The sequence below is a fragment of the Electrona antarctica genome, assembly GCF_951216825.1.
Source record: "Electrona antarctica genome assembly, chromosome: 6".
Taxonomy (NCBI): domain Eukaryota; kingdom Metazoa; phylum Chordata; class Actinopteri; order Myctophiformes; family Myctophidae; genus Electrona; species Electrona antarctica.
Window position 1 is genome coordinate 17,482,605 of NC_136811.1, and position 15,560 is coordinate 17,498,164.

At 45.1% G+C, this 15,560-nt stretch overlaps 1 protein-coding gene across 4 annotated transcripts in view; it reads right to left on the reverse strand.

Moving 5' to 3' along the window:
* The window catches only part of hivep3b (HIVEP zinc finger 3b), a 78,272-nt gene that overhangs the window by 50,595 nt on the left and 12,117 nt on the right, over window positions 1-15,560 (reverse strand). For 3 of the 4 annotated variants that reach the window (XM_079504010.1, XM_079504007.1, XM_079504008.1), the window contains one exon: window positions 14,792-14,910. The exons of the other annotated variant lie outside the window; for it this stretch is intronic. The gene's annotated coding sequence lies outside the window, so the exon portion shown is untranslated. The remainder of the gene's footprint in view (window positions 1-14,791; window positions 14,911-15,560) is intronic. 4 annotated transcript variants of the gene reach the window in all.

A 15,560-nucleotide genomic window follows, 5' to 3' on the forward strand; every position in this document is an offset into this window, starting at 1 on the left:
ATTTGAGTTAGGTGACGTGTGAGAGTGACGGGGATTGTGGGTTAGGTGTCTAAAACACAATGTTTTATAGTTATCTGCAACCTCCGGTCGCAACAATCATTTCAGCCACTTTAACCCTCATTTTATACTTTGGCTATTGCAGATACAAGCTCATAGCGCGTCGTTTCGTGCCACACTATGAGATTGTTTTCTCCTGGGGGTCCTTGGAACAACATATTTTGTGATGGAGGTCTGTGGCCAAATACATATAATTTTAAGGGGGTCCTTGACATGAAAACGTTTTGAGCACCACTAGCAACACAGGTTTTTTTTTAAACATTTTTCTAATAATGGGCCTCAGGTCTTGATGGGTAATCACAGGATGTGACTGTGTACAGCTGTGTACAGCGCCTGTATAAACGGCCTCAGTAGAGCTGGGAGGAGCGCGTGTGCATGCGTGCCTCCACCAGGTGGCGTGCAGCGTTACTGTAGGCCTGACCTGGCGGCGTACCTCATCATCGCAACATCGCCGCTGCGCTCCATGTTAATTTCTTTTTAAAAAGCCGTTATACGTTTGGAGCCACCCGCACCCACCTCCTGCGCAAACACCACCCCAGCAGAGCAGGGCCGGCAGGTGGGAGCTCTGTCTGGGAGTGTTCAAACACCAGGGCAAGGCCGCAGAATGTGTAAACAACCACACGCACGCACGCACGCATGCACGCACACACGCACACACACACACGCACGCACACCCTTGAAGAGTCACTTTTCAGGACTTTCTCTCTCCTTGTGAGGACCTTTGACGCAGGAATATGAGGTGCAAGCATGCACGCGCACACACTCGCACGCACGCACACACGTCACATCCTTGGTCTGGCAGAGAAGGCACCCCTGCCGCGCGAGGGGAGTTTACACAGAGGCTGGCCAATCCAAGTAATCGCCGCTCAACAGAAAACAAACAGCTCCATTCAGGGGCGGCGTGTCGGTTTCCCCACACTCGCCCCCCCGCTACCCGCCCAGTGCCCACACTGCCATGCTGTATTAGCAGTCTGTCAACAACAGAGAGAGACTCTTCTGAAAGGCCCGTCAACACCCTGCTCCAAAACCCACATCTGTTTTTGTGTCTATTTCATGCAAGACAGATAGTTGAAGTTTGTGTGTGTGTGTGTGTGTGTGTGTGTGTGTGTGTGTGTGTGTGTGTGTGTGTGTGTGTGTGTGTGTGTGTGTGTGTGTGTGTGTGTGTCAGTGCGTGCGTGCGTGCGTGCGTGCGTGCGTGCGTGCGTGCGTGCGTGCGTCCGTGACTAGTGCCACTCATGAAACTCTCTCCCTCTTACAAAAAGGAAGCGAGGAACAGAGAGGAACAGAGTGTGAAACAGAGAGAGAGAGAGAGAGAGAGGATGAATTGTATAAAGGCTGTCAAGTGCATGTCTTCCACATCGTCTCCGTCGGGTGGAAAACCTTGTATGTCCAAAACTGTAACCTTTCAGGATACAAAAGCATAGAAAGTAGCAGATGTACAAGCTCGCATTTCGAGCTTGCAGATCTCCTGCTCTTGATGCTGTTGTGGTGTGATCGAGTAGGGGACAAACACAACAACGTAGAATATCAGTGTATATAGGCTATTCTACTGAAAACAAGTCCATCATCCATCTTGTTTCACAACTAGGGCTGTCACCATTATAAGATTTAAGTTGACGATGGATTGTCACTCAGATAATTGTGATTAAAACATTATTGTGTCGCCAAACATTACTGGAACATTATGAATAGAATTGGGGCTTTTAGGCTTTGTAAATAAAAGTTGCGCAGGGCAGATAAGACAAATAACTTATTGAGATTAGGCAATTATGTAATAACTGACATGGCCTATTCACAACTTGCTTTGTCTGCTGTTAAATGTGGTGCAAGTTGTTAATACTAATTATTGATATTAGTATTTTGTTCAGTAACAGGAGTCTCCCTGTCTCTCCAGCTCTTTGGTGAACAGAAAATAAATTTTCAGGTCGGGATACCAATTTTATCCAATCGGGACACAAAGAAATGAGCAGACAAAAAAAAACGAAATTGCAACTGGAACGCCATCAAATTGAAGCTGATAGATTGAATAGCTGCTCTCTGGATAAAATTGGCTAACCAGCAGTAACCAACTGAACATTTATTTTCTGTAAGACCCCCGTTACTGAACAAACGAACACCATCAGCAACGATTCCTATCAGAGTATAGATTAGATCTGAACCGATGGACAGCAGGATGCGAGCAATGACATCACGAGTGGAGGAAGTCACCAGTTGTACAATGTACATGGTGTGTAGACGATTCACTGTACAATATAAGCCTCTAAATAAATGTACATTGGAAATGTCTAGCTATAGCATTGAAACCCAGAATGTTTGCAATGCTCCGGAGGCCTTCCCAGTTCCCACTGTGTTAACTGTGAAATTAAATGTATTACGGATGATACTAACTGTCACTGGGTTTGTTAGTTTACCAGGGTGGATGATATCTTCCTGACATCACAGCCTTGAGTAAAGAGTTTACCAGGGTGGATGATATCTTCCTGACATCACAGCCTTGAGTAAAGAGTTTACCAGGGTGGATGATATCTTCCTGACATCACAGCCTTGAGTATGGGAAACGCGGGGGTGGAGCTGCTGTTCAAACACCCTAAAATGTTTACGCGAGAATGTTTATGAGAGTGAAAACAAAACTACAAGACAGGTACGGTTTTCTTTTTTTGTACATTATTTGCTTTTCCAGCATTAATAATGATCTGCATCTCTTGGTATTTAGTCTTATCGCTAAACATAACACTGTTGTGTTTTCACACCTGACGTCATCCCAGCACTGTATCCTTAGCCTTCAACGGTGGCTGTCAGCAGCCTAAGTGCTGAGAAAACACCACCTTTACACAGATCAGTGATAGTGGTGGAACGTAGCTACTAACTGCATTTACTCAAGTAAATACTTGAGTAAATGGTACTTTTACTTTACTTGTGGCTTTTTTTAAATGTCAATACTTTATATACCGTATACTTCTACTTCATTATCTGAGGGGCAAATTATTGTACTTTTTACTCCACTATAATAATTTGAAAACTTGATACAAAACATACATTAATAACCACTCATGTCTACATTTTATACTTGGGCTATTTGAAAAATAATTACAATAATGTTACAAGCTTGTAGATTAGATATATTTTCGAACACATTACACATAGGCCTACACATTTTTTGAGTACTTTTACTTTGGTACAGTAAAGTATATTTTGATGCCAAAACTTACTGGCACTGCTACTTTTACTTATAGTGAAGAATAGCAGATCTACAAGCTCACAATGCATCGCAGTACTTCCTCTCACTACTGATCAGTAAGAACAAGCGTTTCTATGGATCAGTTACATGAGGATCATCTGACAACACCTCTGTACTGCTGAGCAACAGCCTGCAAAGAAAAAACAATAGTGGGTGTCCAAATGTCTTCCTCTTCGCCTGTGTATAGAAAAAGATGCAAATCTCTGGCAGCCTCATGCAGACTTGCTAATTTGCCACGAGGAAAACACTAAGCTCATAGTTGTAACTACAGATGGGACGATATGAAAATTACACGTCACGATTATTGTGGCAAAAAGAATGTGATTAACGATATTCTCGCGCGTGTGTGTGTGTGTAAGCCGCATTGCCAGTGTTTGCGAGAGAAATAGTCAAACAGTTCTATGAAAACAAGCCCAGAAGAAATGACTGGTCGATCAACTTGTAGATCCGCTATTTTCCAAAAGAAGTTAAAAAATAAAAACCTTGAGGACATTTTATTGTATGAATTTATGTATAACTAGACCTGTACGTACCCGTCGGCTACTGGCCTACTTGAGAACGATGCAACTTGGGAACCTAATAATACCCGTTGTCAACTTGTCATAGCACCCGTTTTAACTGTCTGTGTCCCAAATGATGATCTGCCTGTGAAAAGTGGACTGGTATAGGCTAATCAATTGTCAGGTGTGGGGTTGCCATGGCAATCAATTGGCTGAGGCAGAGGCTGGAAATTGCACAGGTGAGGGGATTTAGGCTGATTAGGCCCACTGCCAGAGCCTGAGCAGAGCCTTTTGTGGTGGTTCTGGAGAACCGTGGGTCCGACGGACTCGATACCGTGCATTACAACCGTACACACACGCACGCACCCACCACGCAGAGACGTGGCGCATTTATAGTAGGATAAGCAGACATGGCAACACTGTGGTGTGAGCCGAGCAGACAGAAATGTATCACTGCCACTGGCTACCGGACAGTGCTGCCGCCGCACGCACAGACACACACACACACACACACACGCACACACACACAATAACATGCATATCTGAGAATGATCTATAAGTGCAAGTATACCTGGCTGTATATTAGTGTGATATATGCACATATGCACGCACACGCACAGTTTCCGAATGAATTTGGGCCATTGTCGCCCCTTTCTCTTTAATGACACAGGCTAGGAAGGTCGGACGGCGACCAACTAGATGAGTGAAGTTCACTTTGAGCTGCATCCAACACATTTTTTCTTTTCTTTTTACGAAACCCGAGACTAGGCCCGGCACGACAAATTGGCATACAATTTGGGCCCGACTTGGCCTGAAAGCATCGGGTTGGGTCGTGTTGGGTTCGTGCAGAATTTGAGAACTCAAATGACCATAACTGCACTGATGTACTATATGGCAATAGTAACTAACCACTGATCTACCAGAGATAGAGACAAGAAGAAGGAGAGATGGAGAAAAAGAAAGAATGTAGAAAGAGGAAGGGGGGGGGGGGCGAGGGAGGGAGGGGCCAGTGGTATTGATGCATCATGGGAGGTTGAACACATTGATTTACTGTTGGCTTCTGTCACCCAATACAGGTTGAATGAGTGTGTCAGTCAACACCCTGCCAAGCACCGCCTGGCTGTATTGACTCACTGTCACATGCACACAGCCACATGCGCGCCGCACACACAGCCACATGCGCACACACACATGCAGCCACATGCACACACACACACACACACAGCCACATGCACACACACACACACACACACACACACACACACACACACACACACACACACACACACACACACACACACACACACACACACACACACACACACACACACACACACACACACACACACACACACACACACACACACACACAATACAGTAAAAAGTAAAACAGGGGGTGGGGCAGAGGATGCCAGTACGGGCAGAGGATGCCAGTACCACAGGGCTCCTTCTGTGGAGCTCACTTACACACACACTTGCGGTCTCACGCACGCACTCACGCACGCACGCACGCACGCACGCACGCACGCACGCAAGCACGCACGGCGTACGCACGCACGCACGCACGCACGCCATCCAACCAGACAATGACACCGGGAACACTGTGACTAGACAGACAGCTATTTTGTGGCTGTGCGAGTTAGGAGGACAAAGGGAGAAACACAGACAGACAGACAGACAGACAGACAGACAGACAGACAGACAGACAGACAGACAGACAGACAGACAGACAGACAGACAGAGAGACAGATACAGATACAGATACAGATACAGAGACAGACAGACACAGAGAGACAGGCAGACAGACAGACAGAGAGAGAGACAGAGAGACAGGCAGAGAGAGACAGCGACAACCACCACGGTCAGTCACATGGCCAGTGTGCCCGCCCCGCCTCCCTCCTGGCGCCACCGGTGTGTCACAGTGACATATGGAGTGAGTCTAACCTTAACACCGCCCCATGGGCAAGAAGGGCTGTGCTGTGGCAGGAGCACCGTGTCCCCCCCGACCGGTCACGCAAAAACTGCACTCCATTCCACTGGCACAGTGCTGCCCTCCATGAGCCTCCACCGCACACGCGCACGCACGCACGCACGCAACGCATTTGTCACAGCAATGACGTTTTGAGACGGCTTGTAGACAGTGATTTGTTTTTTTCTGCTTTTGTATTTATTTGTTTTTCATTTATGTTCAGAATAAGCCAATGCATTCATTCATGCATTTTTCTGTATTAGTATAAACTTAATCTTTTAGTTTAGTTTATTCGCACAATAAAAACAGTACAAAAAAGGTAACATCAATAAAAGAGAAATATGTGCAGGTGAGAAAAGAAACCCATGGAGGCTTATATGTGCTTCTCACCAAATCCTAACCCTAACCTCACAAAAACTAGGCCTACACCATAACCATAATCCTATAACGTCACAAAAACTAGGCCTACACCATAACCATAATCCTATAACGTCACAAAAACTAGGCCTACACCATAACCATAATCCTATAACGTCACAAAAACTACGCGTAAACATGATACAATGTGCTAAGGCGCAACCAAGGCTAGTCCTTGGAGGACGAGCGAGCCATTAGGCATATTAAAGTGTCACTGTGTGTGGATGAGGGGACCTCCTCTCTCTGGGGTCGTTCCCCTGGTGGGAGAACTGCTGACACAGCAACAACACTGTGGAACAACCAATCAGAGAGAGAGAGAGAGAGAGAGAGAGAGAGAGAGAGAGAGAGAGAGAGAGAGAGAGAGAGAGAGAGAGAGAGAGAGAGAGAGAGAGAGAATAAGGAGGGAACTACCTGGGAGAGAACACAGGGACTGCTGACTGCTTGAGGTTGTTGGGGACAGCATGATTACATAACGGCGCGCGCACACACACACACACACACACACACACACACACACACACACACACACACACACACACACACACACACACACACACACACACCCCCCAGGGTGCATGAACAGCCGTCTTCTCGCTGCTGCAACCCTTTTTTCTTCAGTCACCAGATACACGCACAACTACACACAATAACACACCATATAATGCTACACACAACAACGACACATCATTAGACACACATACACCACCCTATGGATCAAAGTGAAATAGCTTTAGGGCCCTATATCTTGCGCCACACCTAAGCCCTTATCCCTAAACGTATTTGCCATTTTGTACTATTTAAAAACATTTTAGCTGATCTATTATCAATACTGCAATGTAGAAATACTCTGCTACAACGAAAATAGCAGATAGGGCTGAAGTGGTTAATGTATATTTTGTAACACAAATCCAAATGTATGAACTAACAGTTGTAACAACATTTTTTTCAAATAAATGTAGTGGAGTAAAAGTACAATATTTGGATCCGAGATGTAGCGGAGTAGAAGTAAAAGTATTGGAAATAGGAAATACTCAAGTAAAGTACAAATACCTCAAAACTGTACTTAAGTACTGTACTTAGGTATTTTTCACCACTGGAGGAAAGTCAAACCTGACCCTGGCCTCAGACCCTCCCTCCGTCTCTCCCCTCCCCCGCCAGAGGTGGTGAAAGCAGCCGTGACTTTAATATAATATCCTAGGAGTGCTCCGTAAACAACCTGAGCACCGCTGCGTAGCTAGATAGCTAGCGGCACAATTTCTTATCAGCTGTTTATTTATTTTCCCCATTATGACCATGGCTCTGCTGCATGGGCTCTGGCCGCGTCGGCACCTCTGAGGTTAAACACAGGGAGTACGGCCCGGCTGTCTCCGTTCTTACATAGCCGTCTCATCGCTGGCGTTTGAGGTCATCACAATTAGCCTATCTCTTGCATAATCTACCATACCGTATGTAAGTGGTTCTCATACTGTGGGTCAGGTCCCTAAATACCCACCACAGTGGCCTTGTGGTTAGAGTGTCCGTCCTGAAAAACTGGGAGGTCGGGGTTCGATCCCCGGCCAGGTCATACCAAAGACTGTGTAGAAAATGTAGTCTGAGCTAACGTGTTAGGTTTTTGGTCTAGAGGGGCGGGTCGTGTCTGAGATTTGCGCACGCCCTGATTGGTTCACTGATCTGTCCGTCAGCCCCGGTCCCTCCTCCCCCCAGTGCAGCGCTACGTCACATAATTTGGAGCGACGCCCACCCGAAAGGGTTGACTCCCACTTCTAGACCAGAGCGGCCAATGCGTTTCCCCAGGCTTTCATTTTTTTTTTGCGCCGACGAAAATGAAAGCCTGGGTACCGAGCCCTCTCTCCCCTTCTGCAACGTCACAAAAGGCAAGCTTGTTTGCGGCAGTGTGGAGCGGACTGGGTTATATCCTCTGGTGGCATGGAGGGGATGGGACATTCAACATCAATATATGTATGCCATGACTGGGCCTCCAAAGCAGGGACTTTTTTTAACACTCATATCATTTTGTTGCTGTCGGGCAGAAACCTCTTATCTCTTACCTTATATTTTAACTTTTTTAAGCACCCGACTTGATCATACTAAAAGCATCGACCATGGCAGATCCGCAGCCTTGAAACGCGTCTTGACCCCACCACCCGACAGAGACGTTTTATTTATTTGCATTAAAAAAAGGGTACACTTGAACAGTTTATTCCACTGCCAGCATTTTTACTGGCATCAAGACCCAGAGAATATTTTGTTCTATGACTACCGGTATGTAAACACCAAATATCTCAAACCAAAGAAGAGAGTTTCTACTTTCTTGGGGAGAGGGAAAGTGTGTTACCGCAATGTTCCGTTCTTTATTGGCAGCTGAATATAGCTTGTTTTCACCACAAACGCTGTCTGGGAACAGAAAGCAGAGAACATTTTATTTTTTATAAATCCTATAATACTCTACTAAACCATCTTGGATTTGTTTTGTTTGTTTGTCCTCTAATCAGGAAGCCGTAGATTAAGTTGCGGAAGAGCACCCTCTATCGTAAACACTGAAAACACCAAGTATGCAGTATGTCAATGGCAGTTAAGCGTTGGATTTGAAATGACATGGCAGTCAATCTCTAGAAAAACAATGGGGGCTTTGAGAATATATTCTGTAAGAAAGTTGGGGCATTAAAGTTATCAATAATAAATAGCCTACTTGATATCAGATGCCAATGGTGAACCATAATGAATGGCAAATGACCTGGTCCAAGGACATATTTTTGTCAAAAGGAGAGAGACACGCACACGCGTGCACACACACACACACACACACACACACACACACACACACACACACACACACACACACACACACACACACACACACACACACACACACACACACACACACACACACACACACACACACACACACACACACACACACACACACACACACACACACACAGCGTTGATGGACAGCACAGCAGAAAAGATACCTCCTGCATGACATACTGCCCCGTTCCACCAGCCAGCCAGCCAGCCAGCCAGCCAGTCAGTCAGTCAGTCAGCCAGCCAGCCAGCCAGTCAGCCAGCCAGTCAGCCAGCCAGCCTGCCAGTCAGTGACACTGTGACAATTCTTTTGAAGATGTCATATGAGACCCCAGCCGGCTCCAGTGGGTGAGGGTGACTTGTCTTTTTGTCGAGGAAACTCAAAACAAGCCAAGTCATCTGACTCGGTCTCAGGGCCATGATGGGCCCCACGGCGGGCGATTCTGAAGATGTTATTCTTTGTTGTGCACCGGCCGGTCTAGTGTGGCGGAAATAGACTATGTACAAGCTCACAAGATCTTATACATTGGCTAGTTCCAGCCGTGCGGACCCATCGTACCGGAGCACAAATAATGAAGCATAATGCAGTACACAAACACTCTAAACAGGCATGCAAGTGGTACTCTGGAAGTCTGTATACACACCAGGGAGTCTTAAACTCTCTTTCAGCCCCACGGACCAAATGAGGCAATTTATTCTTGTCCTGGGACCTGAGGTTATTACTACACACACTGCTTGACTTGTCATGTGAGGATTGAGGAGAAGTTGGTTTGTGACCTATTTTTGGGCTCCAAAATAGGGTTTACAACCATCATCCAAATACTGATTCAAAGGAAAGTTTTTGCCACCCTCAGTATAGCCTGGCCAGATTTGTTTTACATTGGCATACTATACTAAATACTAAATATGGCTGTCGTGGGCTAAATTTGAAAAGCGTGAAGAGAAGTAAAGTGTAGGCAACTCTCTTCTAGGGAAATGTAGTGTAGAAAATAAATGGTGGCCATTACTACATCACTCAGAAGTTCTGTGACTGCGTTACTGAAGTCTTTAAAAAATGTTGTTGTCACACAGGTTAAAGTTAATAGCAAACTGATGTCTGACATCACTGCCACTAGACGCCATCGTCCTGGGTCACAGAGTTTTTTTTTTTTCTATTGAAAATCCCATAGGGTCATTTGATCTTAGATTGTGTCGTATAAGAACTGTGTAACAAAAATAAACAAATCAGCAAAGAGATTTTACTCTCTAATGCACATGAAGCGGACGGTGAAAAAGTCCTAATTTATCCAAAGAGTAAGAAAGAAATTGTAATCTCCAAACACAGACATTATCAAATGTAACTCAATAACATAAACGATACAGAGTCACATGCCTGACAGAATCAAGGGGCCGATTTGTTTATTTTTGGAATATACTATAGTTCTTATATGACTCAATCTAAGATTTCCCTATCAGACTTTCAATCGAAGAAAAGGTGTTGTGTGGATAGTTCCAAAAGTGCGTCACTTGAAGATCTGCTATTTTCACTAGTTTTGAAAAATGTTTGAAAATATATTTTTTTTAAAAATCAATATGGAAATGATTGAGGATTATGCAAAACATTTTTGTGATTACCTCAATTAATTGTGATTATGCAATAATGCAATAATTGTGACAGGCCTGTAGGATCCAAAGCAAGCTGTATAAAATATGCCGCTGGAAAAAAGTGAAAAAGACGACAAAACAAAGCAGGCCAACGGAGGAGAGCCCATGGTGGAAGTGCCTCGTCTGAGAAAACCTCCATTATGGTTTCTATCGGAGATGGAGAAAGGAATTCAGACGATTGAAACCATGATTGAGGGAGCGACTGAACAAACTGTCCGAGGCAGCGGAGAAAATTACAACTGACAATGATAAAAGCCATTTGGACATTGTGTCAAAAGAAATGTGAAATTGGCGAGGCATTAAATCTACCTGCAACGTGACTTTTGATTATTACCATCGTAATATAGAGCTCTACCTTTTTAACAATACAATGATCTGAATGTTCTGAATCTCATACTCAATACCTTTTTCAAAGCAGCCATGCATTTTTACATGAAATAGTAGGGTACAGTAAACGCAGGTGTTACTAATGATACTAATTATGGTGGTGTTCCATTCAGGTCAAACAAGAGTTAGGCAATTATACAGGATGGTTCACTGGAAAGCCTCCGCTACACTAAATGGAACAGAGCCTCAATTAGTAGCATTGGTAACACCTGTGTTTACCCTACTAGTTCATCACATCAACTATGGCAGCCCACGAAAAAAAGGTCTGCTGTCTCTGATTCAAATTGGGGATGCTGGAATATCCAACAGGTATAGGCTACATGATGTGTTGATGGCACACAGCAGGCCTCAGACCTGTGTTTCCCAGAGAAACAATCAACCAGGCCTATGAAAACAAAGCCCAAGAAGCAACAATAGGCCACATTGGCTATTATGTCGTATCGTCATATACATCGGCTATTTGAAAATATCCGCTAATTTCAAATAATAAACGCGCAAGCAACTACCAAATTGGGATTGTGGAAAATCCACCCGGTGCACGAACCGGTGTGTTGTCGGATGATGGAACACAGCAGCAGGCAGGCCCCAGGTCCGACCCACCTCATCATTATCACGTTGTGCGTGCGTGCGTGCGTGCGTGCGTGCGTGCGTGCGTGCGTGCGTGCGTGCGTGCGTGCGTGCGTGTGTGCACACGCACCATGACAGGCACTTCCAGGCCTAGTTAGGGACACACAGCCGGCCTGTGTTCAGTCCAGTCCAGTCCTGGCCTGGTCTGGTCTGGTCTGAAGGTCTGTAGGAATGCTCATGCAAATATTGACCTTCAATTAGGTAGAGCAGACGCCCTCGCATGGGTCTGCGATATGAAGGCATCAGCACAAACATGCACATTAACAGCCCCATACACTCTGTGTGTGTGTGTGTGTGTGTGTGTGTGTGTGTGTGTGTGTGTGTGTGTGTGTGTGTGTGTGTGTGTGTGTGTGTGTGTGTGTGTGTGTGTACCTGTATCAGGTGGCAAGGATCTTTTTTTTTCAATGAAGCCAATGAGGAAGCCATTAAAACGCTGCAGCTCTCATTAATGGCCTCTAGAGGGTGTTGCCACTTCCACTCCTGCTGGTTGCAGAAGCCGTTTCATGCTATTAATCCCAATGGATGATTACACTTGATAGTTTAGTAAACGTTGTCATAAATACGTTATGCTTTCAGTCGCTAGTTTAGAGTCATCTTTCAATTACCATGATGTTCCACTGGTTCTACAGCATGAAGACCAGGCCCTCGCTTCAAAAGGGATCTGACATCACAGGCTGCCTTCGTCCATATTTTCTATGGATGGTACAGTGTGTGTGTGTACACACACACACACACACACACACACACACACACACACACACACACACACACACACACACACACACACACACACACACACACACACACACACACACACACACACACACACACACACACACACACACACACACACACACACACACACACACACACACAGTCTAAAGCGCCTTGGATAAAGGCGCTATATAAATGCACCATTTACCATTTCACACACATATCTACTACAAACACTCACAAACATGCTGTGGAAACGTACCTCCTCAAGTTCTCTATTACTCTTTTCACACACATACAAATGGAATGGCAAAAGAAATGGGGATACATTGTAACCTTGTATAGGGAGTCAGGGACGGCACATTGTGAGCTTGTAGATCTGCTATTTTGAAAGGATTTTGTATAATTCTGCTGCAAGCTGTACCATTATTGTTTGCTCTTGCTTTGAAACAGTGTTTTGTATCGACTGTTTTTAACTTCTTGTACGAGTGTCCTGAAAGGCTCCTTATAAATAAAATGTAATATTATTATTATTATTATTATTATATTACATTTTACGCTTTTGAAAACATTCTGCATAATTAGTTTAGGTACTTAAAGTACATTTTGATACCAATACTTTGTACCAAGAGTATTTCTACATCTTACTTAAGTAAAAACGTGCAAGTATTTGGTCCACCACTGCTGGGCTCAACAGGAGGGTGAGCGAGGAGGGAATGACCTTCCCTCCCCAGCCACCGCTCTGCATAATTAAAAAGCATCTAAAATAAGATGTGTGTTGCATATGACCTTACCTGACAATGCTGGGCCTCTGCACGCGCACGCACGCGCGCGCGCGCGCACACACACACACACGCACACACACAGCTATATGACATACAGTACATACTGCATGCATTGTTGATTTACTCAACGTCTGCACTATTTAATGGCACTGCCACTCACTGGAGGAGTGAATCTCAGCCATTTTATTTATTCCACAGTTTGGTTATGGATTATGGCCAAGCCGCCAATGACTGACCCCCATTTGATACCTGTTTTACCTCTGACACCTCTATCTACACTGTAAGGTCTTCAGGTGTTAAATTAGATCTTAGTATATATAAATGGAACCAATAGGACCCACACACCTGTAAAGTGTAAACTATAAATCATTGAGAACCAGTGCAATTAGAATGGGCTGGGAACATATCTGGAACAGTTGTCCGGAAATGCTTTAATCACAGTCAGAGCTGGTATGTGGACTTCACGTCTGCTCTACAATTGCATACCAGTGGTTCTCAAACTTTCTCCTTTCAAGGACCATCTTAACCCATTTAGGCCTGACCTCGAAATTTAAAGGTATATTCAGTGATTTCACTTAATTCAAATATCACTTATTTTTTCTTATTTTTTGGATAATCCTCCCTACTATAAAGTGTGCTGACCATAATTATAAAGGAGTTCCTCCCTGTCCCCAGTGGTCAAAAAACCCTAGTTTCGGTTTGGGCTTTGGGTGTCAAAGCCTTCATCCAATCAGGATGAGAGGGGCCTTCTTCCAATCATGATCGAGTGGGGCGGGCATTGGTGCACGTGCTGTTGGTCTGTTGTACTTCCCCCACTGTAGAGCGTGTGCATGTGCACATCTTGTTACCGGGTGGACCAGGTTTTTTTCCAAATCACCCAAATCACTGAATGCTCCTTTAAATAAATTCTTCTAAATCCTTCAGTTTTCTGAAATAAATATTTTCACGATTTTTCAAAAATAGCAGACCTACAAGCTCGTAGCGCGCCACTCGGTGGCACGCTATGAGCTTGTAGATCTGCTATTTTTCAATAGCTAAATTATAACATCATGTTTAAAACACCAAAAGGGGTTCCCGCCCAAAATGGTTTAACTCTGAGTGTACAAATGGAACCAAATGGACCCGTAAGTGGAGATGTCCCGATACTGTATCGGTATCGGCAGAGATGGGCAGTATTTGAAAATACAGAAAGGTATGGTAAAAAAGTATTTTCTGTATTTGAAAATACAGAAAATGCGTATTTTCTGTATTTGAAAATAGTTCAAAAATACATTTACAATGTGTTTTAAATACAAAAAAAGTATTTCAAATTGTATGTATTTCAAATACTGACCATCTCTGGGTATCGGAAAAGTATCGGATCGGCCCTTATTTGGTCAACAAAAAAAGTCTATCGGGACATCCCTACCCGTAAGGGTCCATGCAACCCCTTATAGAAACCGTTAAAGGGAAACGTTAAGGAATCGGACCGTTAAGCAACCGGAATCGTAAAAATCCTGAAGGATCTCAACATTATGTGCAGCACAGCACAGCACAGCACAGGACAGCACAGCACAGCACAGCACAGCACAGCACAGCACAGCAGACTGTGACACAGGACTTCGGATGTGGTGTTGAAGAAGCCCCCCCAACAAGAAACAGAACTCACCATTCACAACAAGCCACAAGCAGACAGGAGGCTTCCCGGATGCAGCAGCAGCAGCAAATCAGGGAGCCAAAGTCATCCTCAAAGCCAGGGTGCAGCCGAGACGCTGGGCTGGCAGCGCTCTGAGACATGGGAGACAGCACATCAGGGGCTGCTGTTAGGACCATGCCAGGGATTTCACAGGGCTTTGCATGGGGCGGGAAGGGGCTGGGGGCTATAAGGGTCCCCCGCTTCCATCCACAGCCCTGCTTGAGTGACAAGCCATGATTGTTGGAGTGTCGCCCGCGGTCTGGATGGGCTCAGCAGCGGGACGGCACGGCTTCGAGGATTTCCCCTAAAGCCCGCCTCCCCCCAAGCAGAAATCTCCTCCAATCCTCACTGGCTGTTTAAGCCACCACACACGCACACACACACACACACACACACTTACACGCACACACAATGAGAGGTACAGAGACTGGTGGTACTGTAGGTGGGCGGTTTCAAGAGATAAATAGCATTAAAATCATTCGTGAAACCATTGCCAGAAAGTCAATGCAAAAACAAACCCGAAATATAAATATTTTGGTGGAGCCAGGACAGTCAAGCCCCCGAGTTATACATTTTAATCAACAAAACATTGTGAGCGGAGAATAGACACTGCATGGGAGGTTATGAAAATGATGTGTTATTGGAGGGTGTTGTGGTGCTTGGGTGCACTCTGGGACCGAGAGAGAGAGAGAGGGGGGGGGGGGGGGGGGGGGGGGGGGGTAGAGAGAGAGAGGTAGAGAGT